Source organism: Mirounga angustirostris, unplaced genomic scaffold (assembly GCF_029215605.1).
Source record: "Mirounga angustirostris isolate CCGP_5_RB_7025 unplaced genomic scaffold, mMirAng1.0.hap1 SCAF_9, whole genome shotgun sequence".
Lineage (NCBI taxonomy): Eukaryota > Metazoa > Chordata > Mammalia > Carnivora > Phocidae > Mirounga > Mirounga angustirostris.
Genome location: NW_026991717.1, coordinates 87,238,330 through 87,260,625, shown reverse-complemented (window position 1 = coordinate 87,260,625; position 22,296 = coordinate 87,238,330). Strand labels below are relative to the sequence as shown.

At 39.2% G+C, this 22,296-nt stretch overlaps 1 protein-coding gene across 5 annotated transcripts in view; it reads right to left on the bottom strand.

Moving 5' to 3' along the window:
- LOC123861542 (uncharacterized) overlaps nt 1–22,296 on the bottom strand; it is a 1,204,655-nt gene that overhangs the window by 1,093,578 nt on the left and 88,781 nt on the right. The window contains exon 5 of one of the 5 annotated variants that reach the window (XR_010405149.1): nt 4,757–16,908. The exons of the other annotated variants lie outside the window; for them this stretch is intronic. The gene's annotated coding sequence lies outside the window, so the exon portion shown is untranslated. Of the gene's footprint in view, nt 1–4,756; nt 16,909–22,296 lie in introns of those variants that run through there. 5 annotated transcript variants of the gene reach the window in all.

Here is a 22,296-nt window from a genome sequence, read left to right as displayed (position 1 = left end):
AGTGACCATAGAAAAGTATTTCAACCAGCCTACCTTCAATTTCCTTATCTGTAGAATACAGATGACAACAGCAAATACTTTAAAGTTTATTCTATGGATTACATGAAGTAACCCGTGTGGCATTACCTGGTGAGCACTCAACAAATGCTACTTATTAGTATTATCACAATGCCACAGCATCTACAGTGCTTCTAATGTGTACTCCCATCTCTATCGATGATAGCATTTGAGATCTGAAATTCATAAGCTGATTTAGTCTAATAGAATACTTTGCTCTCACAACCACCAACCATGCACACCCTCTAAGTATATTAATTAGTTTTTTTCTTATAAATACTGAGTGAAGATCAACACCCCCAATCTTTACATGTATATTTTAACATAGGGGGTATTTATCATCCTTTTGGGCCACCCACTACCTTAAACCTTCTATTAATCGGGCTTTTACTTGCAAACAATAGCACTGAATCAAGCTAGTTTTAGCAGAAAGGGATTTCTAGATGAATATTAACCAGCTCACAGAATCCCTGAGAGGGACAAATAACAAGGCTTGGGGCTCACAAGCAGAGTCAGTGAGCTAAGAACAAAACAGTGAGAGACAAAACAGTGAGAGACACTGTATCTGTCCTAAGAAACTCCACTAACAACCCCACTCACAGGTTAGTACGCTTGGTTCTGAATGCCAGAAGTCCCCCCACAGCCACTCTTAAAAAAAAAAAAAAAAAAGTCACCTTCACAACCATGCTTGCAGACAGTTCAATAGCCCTGCATGCAGCCATATGAGTTGGCTTTATATCCCAATCTTGTGTATGTACTCTACAGTGGCAACAGAGCCTGAGAATCTACCAGTTTCCAAACAAGGACTATCTAGAAAAGGGTTGGGAAGGGTGTTGAATGAGCTAACCTATTATAGTATTTACCAAAACCTACTCCCTATATTTTGGGGGTCTCACCTTCTTAGTGGGCCTCACAACTGAAACATGAGCCCATGACCTAAGTTCTACCAGTCCAATGCATCCACTCAATTATGAATCAGGAATGCAAAGAGGAGAATGTGAGCAATTTAGTCTGGCAACAACAAGAGATGGAGCATGATAATATCCCTAGGGTGGCGGTGGCATTAGTTCTAGTGGACCCAATCCGAGGTCCATTATTACTACTACAAGGTCAGCCTTGCAAAGTACAGCACCCAGTCTTAGCAGCAGCAGCAAGGGTATCCTTATGGGACATGATCTGGGGTATTGTTCCTAGCTCTGCAGCCCTGAAGATTCTGTGCAATAGTAACTAATTTTCTGCTTACAGAGTATAGAGTTGCTTTAACTTAAAAACACTAATATATAAATTGCTACCAATTGCAGTTGTAGGCAATGGTCCCTCAGAAAAATGGAACTGGATATCTGACCTCATTGAGATAAAAACAGTGAAAAATCTAGTCAGTATTAAGAGATGGGAATGAAAGCCCGTGGCACAAATTATCAAATTATCACCTTAAAGAAGTACCACATAACCCCTGCCATGGAAATATATGACAGGCGTGAGGAATTCGAGAACTGTGGGGTATGGACGTTATTTCTAACAGTGCTACAATGCTTAAAGGGAAAGAATGACAAGCTGAAATCCCAAGTCCTTGACTAGAGGCATGAAGTGAAATCCTGAGTTTCTCTGACTGCTAAAAGAATGTCTTATCGCTTTCAGCCGCAGGGCTGAGATAACTGGAAATCAAACTCAAACTTTGATCCTGGAGCCTTCTAAAAATTATAATGTCAGTTGAATTCACAGCCCACTGAGATCACTTATGTGAAAGTAAAAGCATTGATCATGATAGAACAAAACTAAAATCTGGAATGGAAAAAAAATGGATTAATTTGGATGTCATAAGTACCCCAAGCCGACCAAATCCCATGACAGGCCCTTGCTGACCAAGGCACTGTCATTCTCTTTGTCAGGTGAGACACAGAAGGAATAAATTATCTATGGTAATGGAGGTGGCTGTCACAAAAATCAAGTTCTTTAGGTAGCAGGGATAGCAGAGCTGATGGCAGCTTCCAGAGTCCATTGCTGTCCATTGCCAGGGATGTCAACAGTACAGGATATAGTTCTTAGCAGCAATGACAGCAATGTCTCCACTGAGCCAGTTCTGCAGCATGATTTGGAATGTTGTTCCTATCTGCATAGTCCCAAGGCTGGTTCACTAGCCCAGTGTCCTCTGAATAAATAATTTTCTTCTCAAATCAACCAAATTTGGTTTCTTGCTTATAGCTACAAACTATTATGCTTAAAAATTTCAATAATGGCTTTTTATTTTACCTGAACCCCTCCCCTCAAAAATATGATCAGGATATACAACATTTCAACTCTGTTTGACTGCTTTGGAACAATAAGTCCATAACTGCTCTAAATTTTCCTTACAATAAGAACTCATGCTTAGAATGACAGGCTCCCTGCCTAGAAAATTTAATAAGAGATTCATGGCTGTTTGCTACTTACAGAGAAAATTTATTCCCTTACACCTTTATCCATCTTTGTCTCTTTTATATGCAATTTTATTATTAACAGTTTTCCAGTGAATTATCAAAGAAAAGGCAAACACAAATGGCTCCCTATGTAGCAGCAGTCAACTAATTTATCAAATCATAACCCACAAATTCCAACATGAGCAATTGCCTGGTCAATCTAACACCATGACAAACTAAATGCCTGATAAACAGTCACAATCCCTTAGAAAATTTATGGCAAAGACTTTCAAAACCTCCAGCAAAGGCTATTATTGGTGTGATGGGGAAAACCACAGATCAAATATAGCTCATACACTGTGATAAGGCTATTCAAGTCCCCAAAATCACACTACAAATATATATATATATTTAGGAGGAGCAAGATGGCAGAGGAGTAGGAGACCTGGATTTCGTCTGGTCCCAGGAATTCAGCTAGATAGGGATCAAACCATTCAGAACACCTATGAACTCAACAGGAGATCGAAGAAAAGAATAGCAGCAACTCTCTGAACAGAAAAGCGACCACTTTCTGGAAGGTAGGACCTTTGGAGAAGTGAATCCGAGGCGATATTCGGGAAGATAGACAGCGGGGGAGGGGGCCTCCGTAGCCGCTTCTGGCAAGTGATAGAGCCGCGGAGCCCAAAACCGGAACGTTTAGAAGTCGGCTCTGCTGAGGGACGTCGCTCTAGTGGCTAAGCGGGGGGTGAAACACTTGCTGGGACAGTGTGGTCTCAGGACCCTCGGGGTCACAGAAAGACCAAGGGTAACTGAGTGCAGCAGAGCTCCCAGGTGTTGAAGCAGGGAAGCCGGCTGCAGAGGCAGAGCCGAGGCACAGGCTCTCAGCTCGGGGTTGTCATAAACCATGATCCCCGGAACAGTCGGGCCACTGCTCTTCCAGCAGGGACCCAACAAGCGGCAGATCCTGGTAGACTCCCCTTCCTCCCCTGGGAGAAGCAGTGCGAGAGCTCACCACAGGGATCTGCCAGGTTTGGAGACTCCACACGGGGTCATGTGCCAGAGATAGAAATGCTCAGTCACAGGCTGGGTGAGCACGGAGTGCGGCTGGAGACCAGGGAGACGGGAGTGACTGACTGCTTTTCTCTGGGGGCTCACTGAGGAGCGGGGCCCTGAGTTCTCGGCTCCTCTGTGGCAGAGATTAGGAGGCTGCCATTTTCACTCTCATCCTCCAAAGCTACACGGGAAGCTTGCAGGGAAAAAAAGCTCCCGAGAGCAAACACGAGCAGATTACTTAGCCCGGACCGGCAAGGTTGGGGCAATTCCACCTCCGGCAAAGACATTTGGGAACCGCAGCAACAGGCCCCTCCCCCAGAAGATCAGCAAGAACAGCCAGCCAAAGCCAAGATTACCCATCAATGAGAATGGCAGAACTCCAGCTCTAGGAGAATACAGCACATAGAATTCTTGGCTTTTTTACCATGATTCTTTAGTCTTTCAAAGTGAAATTTTTTAATTTTCTTTTTCTCTTTCTATATTTTTTTGAATTTTTCTTTTTCCCTTTTTCAACCAACATCTTATCAATCCCTTTTTTAAAAATCTTTTTTATTTTTCATTTTTAGAGTCATAATCTATCCCTTCATAGTAGTTAACCTTATTTTTGGTATATCTATAACCTGTTCTCTCTTTAAAATTTTGGGATACAGTTTCTTCTAACAGACCAAAATATACCCTAAATCTCTAGTGTATGACTTTGTTCTAGTCTCCTGCTTGATCATATTTTCTCCTTTTTTTTTTCTTTTTAATTTCTCTTCTTTCTTTTTTCAACCAACTTCTTATCAATTCCTTTTATAAAATCTTTTATAGTTTTCTTTTATTTTTTTAAAGATTTTATTTCTTTATTTGACAGAGAGAGACACAGCGAGAGAGGGAATACAAGCAGGGGGAGTGGGAGAGGGAGAAGCAGGCTCCCTGCAGAGCAGGGAACCCAATGCGGGACTCAATCCCAGGACCCTGGGATCATGACCTGAGCTGAAGGCAGTCGCTTAACCAACTGAGCAACCCAGGCGCCCTATAGTTTTCATCTGTATAGTCATATTCCATCCCTTCATCATATTTACCCTTATTTTTGTACATATATAAGTTTTTCTTTCTTTTGGGAGGCAGTTTCTTCTAGCAGACCAAAATACACCCAAAATCTGCCATGTGGCACTGATCTGTGCACCAGCCTGATCATATTTGATCATATTCTTTTTTTTTATTTCTATTTTTCTTTTTTTTCTTTTTTCCCCTTTCTTTTCCCCCGGTTTCAGGTCTCTTCTGATTTGTTTAGTGTATATTTTTCTGGGGTTGTTGTTACCCTATTAGCATTTTGTTCTCTCATTCATCTGTTCTCCTCTGGACAAAATTATAAGATGAAAAAAATCACCTCAACAAAAAGAACAAGAGGCAGTACCGACTTCCAGGGACCTAATCAATACAGACATTAGTAAGATATTGGAACTACAGTTCAGAATGACAATTTTAAAGATAATAGCTGGGCTTGAAAAAAGCATGGAAGATATTAAAGAAACCCTTTCTGGAGAAATAAAAGAACTAAAATCTAATCAAGTCAAAATCAAAAAGGCTATTAATGAGGTGCAATAAAAAAAGGAGGCTCTAACTGCTAGGATAAATGAGGCAGAAGAGAGAATTAGTGATTAGATGACCAAATGATGGAGACTAAAGAAGCGGAGAAAAAGAAAGATAAACAACTACTGGATCACAAGGGCAGAATTCGAGAGATAAGTGATACCATAAGACGAAACAATATTAGAATAATTGGGATCCTAGAAGAAGAAGAAAGAGAGAGAACGGCAGAAGGTATATTGGAGCAAATTATAGCAGAGAACTTCCCTAATTTGGGGAAGGAAACAGGCATCAAAATCCAGGAGGCACAGAGAACCCCCCTCAAAATCAATAAATATAAGTCAACACCTCAACATCTAATAGTAAAACTTACAAGTCTCAGAGACAAAGAGAAAATCCTGAAACCAGCTCAGGACAAGAGGTCTACCTACAATGGTAGAAACATTAGATTGGCAACAGACTTATCCACAAAGACCTGGCAGGCCAGAAAGGACTGGCAGGATATATTCAGAGCACTAAATGAGAAAAATATGCAGGCAAGAATACTATATCCAGCTAGGCTGTCATTGAAAATAGAAGGAGAGATAAAAAGCTTCCAGGACAAACAAAAACTAAAGGAATTTGCAAACACCAAAACAGCCCTACAAGAAATATTGAAAGGGGTCCTCTAAGCAAAGAGAGACCCTAAGTGTAACGTAGACCAAAAGGAACAGAGACAATATACAGTAACAGTCACCTTACAGGCAATAGAATGGCACCAAATTCACATATTTCAGTAGTTACCCTGAATGTAAATGGGCTAAATGCCCCATTCAAAAGACACAGGGTATCAGATTGGATAAAAAAAAAACAAGACCCATCAATATGCTGTCTGCAAGAGACTCATTTTAGACCCAAAGACACCCCCAGATTGAAAGTGAGGGGGTGGAAAACCATTTACCATGCGAATGGACACCAAAAGAAAGCTGGGGTGGCAATCCTTATATCAGACAAATTAGATTTTAAACCAAAGACTATAATAAGAGATGAGGAAGGACACTATATCATACTTAAAGGGTCTATCCAACTAGAAGATCTAACAGTTTTAAATATCTATGCCCCTAACATGGGAACAGCCAGTTATATAAGCCAATTAATAACAAAAGCAAAGAAACACATAGACAACAATACAATAATAGTAGGGAACTTTAACAACCCCCTCACTGAAATGGACAGATCATCTAGGCAAAAGATCAACAAGGAAATAAAGACTTTAAATGACACACTGGACCAAATGGACTTCACAGATATATTCAGAACATTCCATCCCAAAGCAACAGAATACACATTCATCTCTAGTGCCCATGGAACATTCTCCAGAATTGATCAAATCCTAGGTCACAAATCAGGTCTCAACCAGTACCAAAAGATTGGGATCATTCCCTGCATATTTTCAGACCACAGTGCTATGAAACTAGAACTCAGTCACAAGAGGAAAGTCGGAAAGAGCTCAAACACATGGAGGCTAAAGAGCATTCTACTAAAGAATGAATGGGTCAAGACTCTCAGGAAACAAACTGAGGGTTGCTGGAGTGGTGGGGGGTGGAATGGATGGGTTGGCTGGGTGATAGACATTGGGGAGGGTATGTGTATGGTGAACGCTGTGAATTGTCTAAGACTGTTGAATCACAGACCTGTACCTCTGAAACAAATAATACATTATATGTTAAAAAAAGAAAGAAAGAAAGAAAATAGTAGGAAGGGAAAAATGAAGGCGGGGAAATTGGAGGGGGAGATGAACCATGAGAGACTATGGACTCTGAAAAACAAACTGAGGGTTCTAGAGGGGAGGGGAGTGGGGGGATGGGTTAGCCTGCTGATGGGTATTAAACAGGGCACGTACTGAATGGAGCACTGAGTATTATACGCAAACAATGAATCATGGAACACTACAAAAAAAGCTAATGATGTAATGTATGGTGATTAACATAATAAAATTATTAAAAATGTAAAAGAAAAATAAAGAATGAATTGGTCAACCAGGAAATTAAAGAAGAATTAAAAATATTCATGGAAATAAATGAAAATGAAAACACAACTGTTCAAAATCTTGGGATGCAGCAAAGGCGGTCCTAAGAGGAAAGTATATAGCAATACAAGCCTTTCTCAAGAAACAAGAAAGGTCTCAAATACACAACCTAACCCTACACCTAAAGGAGCTGCAGAAAGAACAGCAAATAAAGCAGGAAAGAGAAATAATAGAGATCAGAGCAGAAATCAATGAAATAGAAACCAAAAGAACAGTAGAACTGATCAATGAAACTAGGAGCTGGTTCTTTGAAAGAATTAATAAGATTGATAAACCCCTGGCCAGACTTACCAAAAAGAAAAGAGAAAGGACCCAAATATATAAAATCATGAATGAAAGAAGAGAGATAACAACCAACACCAAAGAAATACAAACAATTATAAGAACATATTATGACCAACTATATGCCAGCAAATTAGATAATCTGGAAGAAATGGATGCATTCCCAGAGATGTATAAACTACCAAAACTGAACCAGGAAGAAATAGAAAACCTGAACAGACCTATAACCACTAAGGAAATTGAAGCAGTCATCAAAAATCTCCCAACAAACAAGAGCCCAGGGCCAGATGGCTTCCCAGGAGAATTCTACCAAACATTTAAAGAAGAACTAATACCTACTCTTCTGAAACTGTTCCAAAAAATAGAAATGGAAGGAAAACTTCCAAACTCATTTTATGAGGCCAGCATTACCTTGATCCCAAAATCAAACAAAGACCCCATCAAAAAGAATTACAGACCAATATCCATGATGAACATGGATGCAAAAATTCTCACCAAGATACTAGCCAATAGGATCCAACAGTACATTAAAAGGATTATTCACCACGACCAAGTGGGATTTATCCCTGGGCTGCAAGGTTGGTTCAACATCCGCAAATCAATCAATGTGATACAATACATTAATAAAAGAAAGAACAAGAACCATATGATCCTCTCAGTCGATGCAGAAAAAGCATTTGACAAAGTACAGCATCCTTTCTTGATCAAAACTCTTCAGAGTATAGGGATAGAGGGTACATACCTCAATATCATAAAAGCCATCTATGAAAAACCCACAGCGAATATCATTCTCAATGGGGAAAAACTGAGAGCTTTCCCCCTGAGGTCAGGAACACGGCAGGGATGTCCACTATCACATAGTACTAGAAGTTCTAGCCACAGCGATCAGACAACAAAAAGAAATAAAAGGCATCCAAATCGGCAAAGAAGTCAAACTCTTACTCTTTGCAGATGATATGATACTTTATGTGGAAAACCCAAAAGACTCCACCCCAAAACTGCTAGAACTCATGCAGGAATTCAGTAAAGTGGCAGGATATAAAATCAATGCACAGAAGTCAGTGGCATTCCTATACACCAACAACAAGACAGAAGAAAGAGAAAGTAAGGAGTCGATCCCATTTACAATTGCAACCAAAACCATAAGATACCTAGGAATAAATCTAACCAAAGAGGCAAAGAATCTGTACTCAGAAAACTATAAGACACTCATGAAAGAAATTGAGGAAGACACAAAGAAATGGAAAAATGTTCCATGCTCATGGACTGGAAGAACAAATATTGTGAAGATGTCAATACTCCCTAGAGCAATCTACACATTTAATGCAATCCCTATCAAAATACCATCCACTTCTTTCAAAGAAATGGAACAAATAATCCTAAAATTTGTATGGAACCAGAAAAGACCCTGACTAGCCAGAGGAATGTTGAAAAAGAAAAGCAAAGCTGGTGGTATCACAAATTCTGGACTTCCAGCTCTATTACAAAGCTGTCATCATCAAGACAGTATGGTACTGGCACAAAAACAGACACATAGATCGATGGAACAGAATAGAGAGCCCAGAAATGGACTCTCAACTCTATGGTCAACTCATCTTTGACAAAGCAGGAAAGAATGTCCAATGGAACAAAGACAGTCTCTTCAACAAATGGTGTTGGGAAAATTCGACAGCCACATGCAGAAGAATGAAACTGGACCATTTCCTTACACTACACACAAAAATAGACTCCAAATGGCTGAAAGACCTAAATGTGAGACAGGAGTCCATCAAAATCCTAGAGGAGAACACAGGCAGCAACCTCTTCGAACTCAGCCGCAGCAGCTTCTTCTGAGAAACATCGCCAAAGACAAGGGAAGCAAGGGCAAAAATGAACTATTGGGACTTCATCAAGATAAAAAGCTTTTGCACAGCAAAGGAAACAGTCAACAAAACCAAAAGACAACCAACAGATTGGGAGAAGATATTTGCAAATGACATATCAGATAAAGGGCTAGTGTCCAAAGTCTATAAAGAACTTATCAAACTCAACAGCCAAAGAACAAAGAATCCAATCAAGAAATGGGCAGAAGACATGAATAGACATTTTTCCAAAGAAGACACCGAAATGGCCAACAGACACATGAAAGAGTGCTCGACATCACTCGGCATCAGGGAAATCCAAATCAAAACCTCAGTGAGATACCACCTCACACCAGTCAGAATGGCTAAAATTAACAAGTCAGGAAACGACAGATGTTGGTGAGAATGTGGAGAAAGGGGAACCCTCCCACACTGTTGGTGGGAATTCAAGCTGGGGCAGCCACTCTGAAAAACAGTATGGAGGTTCTTCAAAAAGTTGAAAATAGAGCTACCGTACAACCCAGCAATTGCACTACTGGGTATTTACCCCAAAGACACAAATGTAGTGATCCGAAGGGGCACATGCATCCCAATGTTCACAGCAGCAATGTCCACAATAGCCAAACTATGGAAAGAGCCAAGATGTCCATTGACAAAAGAATGGATAAAGAAGATGTGGTATATATATACAATGGAATATTATGCAGCCATCATAAAACCAAAATCCTGCCATTTCCAATGACATGGATGGAACTGGAGGGTATTATGCTGAGCAAAATAAGTCAATCAGAGAAAGACATGTGTCATATGACCTCACTGATATGAGGAATTCTTAATCTCAGGAAACAAAATGAGTGTTGCTGGAATGGTGGGAGGTGGGAGGGATGGGGTGGCTGGGTGATACACATTGGGGAGGGTATGTGCTATGGTGAGTGCTGTGAATTGTGTAAGACTGTTGCATCACAGACCTGTACCTCTGAAACAAATAATACATTATATGTTAAAAAAAAAAAAAAAGAAGAAGATAGTAGGAAGGGAAAATGAAGGGGCGGAAACCATGAGAGACTATGGATTCTGAGAAACAAACTGAGGGTTCTAGAGGGGAGGGGAGTGGGGGGATGGGTTAGCCTGGTGATGGGTATTAAAGAAGGCACATATTGAATGGAGCACTGGGTGTTATATGCAAACAAAGAATCATGGAACACAACATCAAAAACTAATGATGTAATGTATGGTGATTAACATAACATAATAAAATAAAATTAAATATATATATATGTTTTTGTTTTGAGCTGTAAAGAATGAGAAGTTGTTTTGCTGCATTAGACCCATAATAGGTCACTATAACGATGGCTACCCAGTTGGGCTATTTATGTACCTTTCCAGATTTGTTCTACCTCACCATCCTGGGCCTCTGGTATCTTGTTCAAGGAGAATCCAGCCACCCCACCAGTCCCATCTCCTCATCTCCTAACACTACTGCCTGTCTCCAGGCAAGCTTCCACGTGGCTTCATTGAAGCTACCACAGCAACAGCCACAGTGGCTCCTTTCACTGCATCTAGGTTCAGATGAAGCTAGGCTGGCTCCTTTTTGTCATTCAAGTGTCAAAGTATTCTCTCTCTCTCTTCTCTCTCTCTCCCTTTCTCTTTTATTTTCATCATAACACATACCAGTACTTGTTCATGTGAGTTCCATGACAACAGGAATTTTATGTCTTCTTCAATACTGTATCCCAGTACCTAGAACAGTGCTCACAATACAAGAGGAGCTCTACAAATGTTTGGTGAATAAATAAAGAAGGACATTTTCCCACTGGGTTTGGTCACAAAGAGGTGACGAGTGACCTTAGCAATTTTAATAGAATTCTAATGAAGAAGCCTAATTGAAGAGGGTGAGAAGTGAGAAAATGGACAGAGTGTAGTTCTATAGAGAAACATAACTGTGGATGGAGGATTGCTGGAAGGGCAGGTGGATACAGAGACTCTTTAAAGATGAGCAAATGAGGATATTTAAATGCTGGTGGAAGGGGAAGAATTCAAGAATCAGACACTTCTCTACTGTGTTCTTATCCAATCATTCATTCATTCTCCTGGGCTTAGGAAACTAAGTGAAACTAATAAAATGACCAGCATGCACTCTTCAGGAAAAGTGCATGCTGTGGGAAATAGTTTCAATAACCAACATATTTGTGTGACAGCGCCATTTTTTGAGCTCAGTGAAGTGAATAAACAAGCTGAACTTTTTGTCATTAGCCTTCAATAGGATAGCAGTTTTCCAGACAAATTCAATCTTTTCTGACTCTCAAAAAGCAATTTTATGTTGAAAGGGCTCTATATTCAAGAGAGAGACTTTTAATATTAAGCCTGAGACCCGAGGAGAGTACAATGGCTAACGTGATGAATAAAAAATAAAAATAATAATTGTTTCCTCTTGTAAAATACTTACTTTAGGTAGTAGGAGTAAAAGCAACTAAATATAAAAGCCTTTCAATGTTGATTATTTTCAAATCTTTCATCAACTCCACACAATATGGTAATTTTTAAAGTGGTCAAATTTTGCCCTTTTATTCTTCCAAAGGAAGCTCTACTGATTCAGATAAAATTTCTTAAATAAGATAAAATTTTCATAGTGTAACACAATCATCTTAAGTGAGCCCTTTAAGTAGTCATTTCAGAGAAGACAGTGGATATAAGTGATATATCAGTAAAAGCACTCAGTTCCATACTTTAAATTTATGATTCTGTTAATAAAAGTAATACAAATAAGAAGGCAAACCAAGAATATGCCCCTGATTCCTATCCCTGCCTAAAATATACCCAGATTTTTTTTAGTATTTTATTTAAAAAAATAAAAAATCCATAGGCAGTCTAGAGAATATGAACAAATACACTTAATATATCAGAAATAACAAAGAAGCCTTAAAAGACAGAAGGCAGGTGGAGTTGGAAGTATGAAGGAAAGCATGGTCCCAACAAAGAAAATACAGAAGCTGAAATAAGATGAAGAATTGCCATGGGTACTCCAAACTCTGAAGTGGCAAGCACTGATACGAGAAGAAGGCCTGGAAACTACTCAGGTTATTGTTAGGAGAACCACATTTAGTGCAGCCAGGTGGATCAGCATCTCTGGGGCAGATTGCTCTATGGTGGTCACAAATCTTTCCCTTCCCTGCATTCACACCCCTGCAATGTGACATTGCAGCTCCATCAAGAAGTAGAATCTCTCATTCCTTGAATCTGGGTTGGCCATTTGACTTGCTTTGGCCAATGGGACATTAGCAAATATGATGCAGGCAAGGCTTGAAGGTCTTTTTCTGTTGTTTAGAACGTAGAACTGAGACAACCATGTGAACAAGCCCCAGCTGGCTTGCTAAAGAAAGAGTGGTTTCATGGAGGAGAACCAAGGAGTCCAACCAACTATTGGACATATAAGTGAGACCATCTGAGACCAGCAGCCTCAAACCAACCCACCAACTGACAGCAGAAGAGCAGAATCACAGAACCACCTGCTGGTCACAGATGCATAAACAAGAACAGCAGAGAAAAGCAGAGGTAGCCAAGCCCAGTTGAGCTACCTAGCAGAGCCATAAAATTGTCAGTTAAGTAACCGTACTATTAAGTCACTAAGTTTTAGAGGGGTTTTTGGTGCTGTTACAGCCATAGATGACTGATACAAACTCCCCTTCTACTACCGCACCATGCAAAACACAGCAAAACCATCTGTCTCTGGCAAGGATAGTTAATGTGAATGCATACCTTGCCAAGGAAAGTCAAGGCACCTTATAGCTGGCAACATCTACAAGAAAACAGGGAATGTTACAGAATACAGGCCACTAGCTCACCCTTCCCCACAATAACTGAAGTAAGCTGTGGTAAACAGAAGCAGCATTCACTGGTTCTCCACAAGGACTCTTAAATACAAAGATAAACACAACCAAGAATCATGAAAATATTTAAGGAAATGGGCACCTGGGTGGCTCAATTGACTAAGTGTCTGTCTTCAGCTCAGGTCATGATCTCAGGGTCCTAGGATTGCGCCCTATGTCAGGCTCCCTGCTCAGCAGGGAGTCTGCTCCTCCCTCTCCCTCTGCATCTCCCCAATGCTCCTGTTCCCTCTCTCTAGCTCTCTTGCTCAAATAAATAAATAAAATCTTTTTTTTTAACTTTATTATGTTATGTTAGTCACCATACAATACATCCTTAGTTTTTGATGTGGTGATCCATGATCCATTGTTTTCGTATAACACCCAGTGCTCCATGCAGCACATACCCTCCTTAATACCCATCACCGGGCTAACCAATCCCCCCTCCCGCTCCCTTGCCATGGGTACTCTAAAACCCTGTTTGTTTCTCAGAGTCCATAGTCTCTCATGGTTCATGTCTCCCTCCAATTCTCCTCCCCCCCATTTTTCCCTTCCTTCTCCTAGTGTCTTCCATGCTAGTCCTTATGTTCCACAAATAAGTGAAACCATATGATAATTGACTTTCTCTGCTTGACTTATTTCACGTAGCATAATCTCCTCCAGTCCCATCCATATTGATGTAACAGTTGGGTATTCATCCTTTCTGATGGCTGAGTAATATTCCATTGTATATATGGACCACATCTTCTTTATCCATTCATCTGTTGAAGGGCATCTCGGCTCTTTCCACAGTTTGGCTATTGCGGACATTGCTGCTCTGAATATGGGGTGCATATGGCCCTTCTTTACACTACATCTGCGTCTCTGGGGTAAATACCCAGGAGTGCAATTGCTGGGTCATAGGGTAGCTCTATTTTTAAATTTTTGAGGAACCTCCACACTGTTTTCCAAAGTGGCTGTACCAACTTGCATTCCCACCAACAGTGTAAGAGGGTTCCCCTTTCTCCACAACCTCTCCAACATTTGTTGTTTCTTGCCCTGTCCATTTTGGCCATTCTAACTGGTGTAAGGTGGTATCTCATTGTGGTTTTGATTTGGATTTCCCTGATGGCTAATGATGATGAACATTTTTTCATATGTCTGTTAGCCATTTGTATGTCTTCTTCAGAGAAGTGTCTTTTCATCTCTTCTGCCCACTTTTTGACTTGATTATTTGTTTTTTGGGTGTTGAGTTTGAGAAGTTCTTTATAGATCTTGGATACCAGCCCTTTATCAGTAGTGTCACTTGCAAATATCTTCTCCCATTCTGTGGGTTGCCTCTTTGTTTTGATGACTGTTTCCTTTACTGTGCAGAACCTTTTATCTTGATGAAGTCCCAAAAGTTAATTTTTGCTTTTGTTTCACTAGCTTTTGGAGATGTATCTTGAAAGAAGTGCTGTGGACGATGTCAAAGAGGTTACTGCCTCTGTTCTCCTCTAGGATTTTTTTGGAGTCCTGTCTCACATTGAGGTCTTTCATCCACATTGAGTTTATCTTTATGAATGGTGTTAGAAAATGGTCGTTTCATTTTTCTGCATGTGGTTGTCCAATTTTCCCAGCACCGATTATTGAAGAGACTTTTTTTCATTGCATGTTTTTTCCTGCTTTGTCAAAGATTATGTGACCATAGAGTTGAGGGTCCATATCTGGGTTCTCTATTCTTTTCCATTGGTCTATATGTCTGTTTTTGTGCCAGTATCATGCTGTCTTGGTGATCACAGCTTTGTAATATAGCTTGAAACCAGGCAACGTGATGCCCCCAGATGTTTTTCTTTTTCAACATTTCCTTGGTGATTTGGGGTCTTTTCTAATTCCATACAAATTTCAGGATTGTTTGTTCTAGCACTTTGAAAAATGTCATTGGAATTTTGATCGGGATGGCATTGAAGGTATAGATTGCTCTGGGTAGTATAGACATTTTAACAAGGTTTATTTTTCTGATCCATGAGCATGGAATATTTTTCCATCTTTTTGTGTCTTCTTCAATTTCTTTCATGAGTATTTTGTAGTTCCTAGAGTATAGATCCTTTACGTCTTTAGTTAGGTTTATTCCGAGGTATCTTATGGTTTTTTGGTGCTATTGTAAATGGAATCGTTTCTCTAATTTCTCTTTCTACAGTTGCGTTGTTAGTGTATAAGAAAGCAACTGATTTCTGTGCATTGATTTTGTATCCTGCCACATTACTGAATTGCTGGATGAGTTCTAGTAATTTGGGGGTGGAGTCTTTTGGGTTTTCCACATAAAGTATCACGTCGTCTGCGAAAAGAGAGAGTTTGACTTCTTCTTTGCCAATTTGAATATCTTCTAGTCCTCTGTCTCTCTCCACCCCCTCCGGGATTCCAATAATTCTGACATTGGAACGTTTCATGGTGTCACTTATTTCTCTGATTCTATTTTCATGGATTCTGAGTTGTTTTTCCCTGGCCTCTTCTTTTCCCTTTTTATCTATTATATTGTCTTCCAGGTCGCTTATTCTCTCTTCTGTCTCAGTTACCCTAGCTGTTAGATTATGTAGATTGGATTGGGTCTCATTGATAGCATTTTAAGTTCTGCCAATTCCGCTTTTATTTCTGCCCTTAGAGACTCTATGTTGCCATTAATTGATTTCTCCATTCTAGCCATTGTCTTCACAATTGCTAGCCTGAATTCCATCTCCAACATCTTGGTTAAATCTGCATCCATTTGTAAATCTGCAGCATAAATCATAACCTCTGAGTCTTTTCTATTTTGGGGGCTCCTCCTCCTAGTCATTCTGTTGATGGGTGTTTGAGGGAATGTATAAAGTCCAAATTATTGACCAGAACCCAAGCAAGATGCACCTGTTTTCTTGGGACCTTAGGGTTGCTGGCCTCTTGTTTTCCCAGCCTGTTTTCTGGGGGAGGGGCCTGCCACGCTGTTACTCAGGCAACCCTGTTTGGGCGGAGTTGCCCTGCCCCCTGTGGCAGAGGTTGGGCTCAGTGGGAATCAGTTTTGGGGGCTTTTGTTCTCTGGTGGCTTTCCCTGGCAGCTTTCCGTGTCTCTTCCGTGAGTCAGAGCAGAAGAGACCGTTTCCAACCCTCTGCCCCAGAGCAGACAGACCACAGTATGTTCTTCAGTGAGCTCTCCAGGCCACACTCTCTCCGTTTCTGTCTGTGCTGCTATAAACTGCAGTGTCCTGGGTTGTGCACCCCTCCACAGCACCCCCAGTCCTGATTCCAGGGGCAGAGGCACGTCTCTGCCCTTTGTGCTTCTAAAACCGCCAGCCGCTCCCAGTTCGCCTGCGCGACCCCGCCGCTCCAGGTTTCTGCCTGGGGGCTGCCCTAAAGTCCTTTCCCCGCCTACTGGTCTGCAAGTCTGTGCCCCGTCCCCAGCACGCGAGGCTGTCGCTCACCGGCAGTGTAGGATCCCCACAGCCAGGCACCCTCCTGCTGCCATTTATCCTCCGATATCTGCCGCGGAAACACGGCTCCCCGCTTCATACCTTGAAACCAACCGCTTGTGATTTGTAGAGATCCAGATCTTCTTACATCTCAGGCTGGTTTCGTGGGTGCTCAGAGTGGTCTGGTAGATATCCAGCTCAATTCCGGGGACCAGTTGAAATAGGGTCCCCTACTCCTCCGCCATCTTTCCTCTCCCCAAATGTTTCCAATTAGGTGCAGTGAGTAGGTGTACAATGCAGCAAAAGATGACCCTGCCAGATCTCAAGGAGCTCCCAGCCAGCAAGATGGGGCACCCTGCTCCAGAAGCTAAATAAAATCTTTTTTAAAAATTAAGGAAAAACAACACATAAAAGAGAAGCACTAAATAACAGAAGAAATAAGAACACATGAACTTAGTAAGAATAAATATTAGAGGGAACATAAATTTTAAAGAAATTTAATTAATAATTTTAGTGAAATAAGAAAAGACACACTATCCATGAAACAAGATCAGGCTATGAAAAAGAACGAGCTAAGATCTGACAAATGAAAAATATGATTGTCAAAATAAAAACTCAATAGATGGGCTGCAGATAATAGCTATACTTGTAGTGAGCATATCATAATGCAGAGCTGTCAAATCACTGATGTTATACACTTGAAACTAATGTAACATTGTGTGTCAACTATACTTCAACAAAAAACAACAACAAATAATAGATGGGCTGGGAAAAAGATGAACACAGCTAAAAATTAATAATTCCCAAACTGTACCCCAAAAGGAACAAAAAGATGAAATGTATAAAAAAATTTAAATCAGATAATACTAGTATCTAATGTTAAATTTCCTGATTTTAATTGATTGTAATATGATTATAAATGAGAATATCTTTGCTCTTAGGAAATTCACACTAAAGTGTTTAGGGATAATAGACAAGCAACTCTGTGATTTATTCTCAAATGCTTTCCAAAAATATATATATATATACACATAAAGAGAGAGAAATGATGAAGCAAATGTGGCAAGAGGTTAACAGTTTCTAAATCGAGTACACAAGTTCCTTGTACTGTTCTTACAATGTTCCTATCAATTTGAAATTATTTCCAAATAAATTATATAAAAACTATAAACTACATGGAGAATAAATCCAGAAGATCCAGCCTCATCTATCAAAGCTCCATAAGAAATGACCAGAAAGAAAGGAATAGAGAAAAGAACCAAAAAAATAATGGAAGATACACTCTTGTAGCTGAAAAAAGACCCTGACCTTAAAACTGAAGGACCAAAGAAGATGAATGAAAAAGGTCTCATACCTGGACACATTTTTATATAATTTTAAACCACCAAGGATAAAGTCAAAAAGGTAAAAGGTTTGACAGGAAAGATGGGGCGGGGTGGGGGAGGTTGTTATTTACTGAAAAAAAGAAATCAGACTAGTATCACATGTCACGCCAACTCTAGATTCAAGAAGATACTGGAGAAATATCTTCGAAGTTCTAGTGAAAATTATTTTGAACCTGAAAATTTTTTTCAGTCAAAATATTATTCAAATATGAAGGCAAAATAAATTTATTTTCAGAGATAACATAAAGAAATGTTATCTCCTATAAGCCCTCTACAAACAATATGTGGTATATCAAAACATCATATTGTACATTTGAAATATACATAACTTTTATTTGTCCTCAGTAAAGCTGGGGTAGGAGTCAATATGTGAATGCCAGAAAAACAAACAAAAACAATCTAAGAAAGGGTAAAAAGAAAAAACACCCAGACACACAATGATGAGCAATGAAATCAATAAAACGTTAGCTAAATAAATTTTACTATTAAAATAATAATGATCTGGAACTATTATCTCAGATGATCTCAGCATGGGAAGGAGATATCAGGAGGAGGAGGTAGAATGAAGCAGAATATTGAGGTCCCTGCCTTGTTCAGAAAGGACTTACTTACTGGTTTATTTTAGATATTGATTAAAAAAAATGTTTAAATGTATGCCATAAAAAGTAAAGGTTAATAACCCCTAGAGTCCAAAGGAATAGAACGTATAATTTCCTAACCATAAGAAGGGGAAAACAGAACACAAATATTTCGATCAAAACAAGAGCAGAAAATTGGGAAGATGAAAAAAATCATAATTTGGAAGTATATAAAACATACATTACAAAGTAACATTGCAAGAATAATCCCAAACATATCAACAATGATAATAAATGGCAAGTTAGGTACTCTATTACTCTATTAAAAGTAGAAAATCATAGTGCATTATTAAACCCAGCTATAAGCTGTCTATCCCAGATATATCCCAAACCAAATGACTCAGAATAAAAATAAGTAGATATTAAATGTTTTTAAAAAATAAAGTACACCCCATATGAATTCACTCATATGTGAAATTTAAGAAACAAAACAGATGAACATATGGAAAGGGAAATAAAAACAGAGAGAGGAAAACAAACCACTCTTTTTTTAATTCTTTATTTAAATCCAATTTAGTTAACATATACTATATTATTAGTTTCAGGGGTAGAATTTAGTGATTCATCAGTTGCATATAACAGTGCTCATTACATCAAGTACCCTCCTTATTGCCCATCACCCAATTACCCCTTCACCCCACCCACCTCCCCTCCAGCAACCCTCAGTTTGTTTCCTAGAGTTCAGCATCTCTTATGGTTTGCCTTCCTCTCTATTTTCATCTTATTTTATTTTTCCTTCCCATCCCCTATGTTCATCTATTTTGTTTCTTAAATTCCACATATGAGTGAAATCATATGGTATTTGTCTTTCTCTGATTGACTTATTTCACTTATAATACTCTCAAGTTCAATCTATGTCATTGCAAATGGCAAAGATTTCATTCTTTTTGATGGCTGAGTAATATTCCTGTGTGTGTGTGTGTGTGTGTGTGTGTATACCACCTCTTCTTTACCCACTCATCTGGTGATGGGCATCTGGGCTCTTTCCATATTTTGGCTATTGCAGATATTGCTGTTATAAACATTGGGGTGCATGTGCCCCTTTGAATCACTATGTTTGTATACTTTGGATAAATACCTAGTAGTGCAATTTCTGGGTCATAGGGTAGCTCTATTTTTAGCTTTTTGAGACTCTTAACGATAGAGGACAAACAGAGTTGATGGAGGATGTGGGTGCAGGATGGGCTAGATGGGTGATAGGGATTAAGGAGAGCACTTGTTATAAGTTTTGGGTGTTATATATAAGTGATGAACCACTGAATTCTACTCCTGAAACCAATATTGCACTGTATGTTAACTAACTAGAATTTAAATAAAAATTTGAAGGAAAAAAAAGTAAAGTACACCCAAAACTAATTTGTCAATTATACCTCAATTTAAAAATTAAAAATTTGGGGCACCTGGGTGGTTCAGTCGTTAAGCGGCTGCCTTTGGCTCAGGTCAGCTCATGATCCCAGGGTCCTGGGATCGAGTGCCACATCAGGCTCCCTGCTCTGCTGGAAGCCTGCTTCTCCCTCTCCCACTCCCCCGGCTTGTGTTCCCTCTCTCGCTGTGTCTCTCTCTGTCAAATAAATAAAATCTTTTTAAAAAAATAAAAATTTTAAATTTAAACAATTCAAAATAAAAAGAGTAATCAGACATATTATAATTAAAGTTCAAAATATCAAGTGAATATGTATACATATAATTAGGATGTTTCATATGATAAAGCATACAGTCAAGATATATCATGAAATTAGGTATAGTCTTAAAATATATAAAGTCTGATAGAAATGCAAAAATAAATCTATAATCACAATAGACTATAACATTCTTCTCTCAATTCATGACAAATAAAGTACACAAAAATACTAGAGATATAGAAATTTTTAATAAAACAACTTTGATTTGAACAAACAAGGCCTGATCAAATTGATATGCAGAAAAGGACTATAGCATGATCTGCTTACTAAGTCATGCTGACCAGAATTTTAACAATGATCTTAGAATTCATATAATTCTACTTCAAGTATATTTCTGGCATTGAGGACTGTTCCAAATCAATCACTCATATCACTGTTGGACAAATATTATAAAGCTCCATATTGTGAGGTCTTGGTGATAGCACCTCCTGAAAGTTAACAAGCACATAAGAAAAGAGGAAAGGCTTGGGTTTGAAGGAATGTTATAAAACAGCAACAGATGGTAAAGCCATCTTTGACACAGAAAATTGGAAAACCAATCCATTTAAAGTAGGAAGTATAACACATACCCTGTATTTATTACTAAGTTTAAAATGTTAAACTATAAAATGGTATGACCTTTTAAAGTCGTGGGCTCATTGAAAACTCTGACATTTGTAAGCACAGCATCTGTTACAAGCCATTCACTTCTTTCCCTTACTATTGCACACACAAATAACTGTATTACTTTGCTCAGCAAATTTGATTTAACCCAAAGTTGAATGAGTTAAAGGGATACTAATCCATGTTGCAAAATAATTTCTAAAGAAAAAAGCCTGATTTGATGAGTAAAATCCTTGTAAGAGGAAAAAAAAAAAAAACTAAAACTAAGACCAGACTTGTCAAAATTGCTCATTTCTTTTCTTTGGCCACAATTCACCTTCCAAAATTGTTCTTTACACAATTATTAGGGTGTCTGAGTCCTACCCAAACATCTCTTACGAGAAAAACAGAGTTGATGGTGACTCTAAAAGATATCACACAAAGTTATCAATTTATTCTACCAAATATTGTCCCCAAGATCATAAAAGAACCTAGTGTGTCAAAAAAAGAAGAAGAAGAAGGTAGCGGGAGGGGAAGAATGAAGCACGGGAAATCGGAGGGGTAGACGAACCATGAGAGATGATGGACTCTGAAAAACAAACTGAGGGTTCTAGAGGGGAGGGGCGTGGGAGGATGGGTTAACCTGGTGGTGGGTATTGAGGAGGGCACATTCTGCATGGAGCACTGGGTGTTATGCACAAACAATGAATCATGGAACACTTCATCTAAAACTAATGATGTAATGTATGGGGATTAACATAGAATAAAAAAATAAATAAATAAAATGATAAAAAAAAAAAAAAGAATCCTGTGTGTCTACAGGCCAACACTATAAATGTTAAAACATTTGAGTGAGGTAAGAGTAGACAAATTTTAGATTGAAAGGAAGACTCTCAAGCATTGACAAGTAATAACATAAACCTACATATACCTCAGGATGTGTTTACAGTAATGGATATAGCACATCTTTGATAACCATTTACAAAGATTTGTTTTAATTATGCAACATAGGGGTGCCTGGGTGGCTCAGTCAGTTAAGCATCTGCCTTCGTCCCAGGTCATGATCCCAGGGTCCTGGGATCAAGCCCCGCATTGGGCTCCCTGCTCAGGGGGGAGCGTGCTTCTCCCTCTCCCTCTAATCCTTCTCCCCACTTGTGCTCTCTCTCTCTGTCTCAACTAAATAAATAAAATCTTTAAAAACAAAACAAAACAAAAACTATGCAACATAATATAAGCGGTTACTTTATTCATTTCCTGGGACTCCTATACCACAAATTGAGTGGCTTAAACAGAAATTTGTGGTCTCAAAGTCTGGAGGCTAGAAGTCTAGTTCAAGGTGTCCGTGGGGTTGTTTCCATCTGAAGGCTGTGAGGAACAATCTGTTCCATACCTGTCACCTAATTTTTAGTGATCTCCTGGAAATCTTTGCTGTCCCTTGGTTTGTAACATACCACCCCAACATCTACCTTTATGTTCACA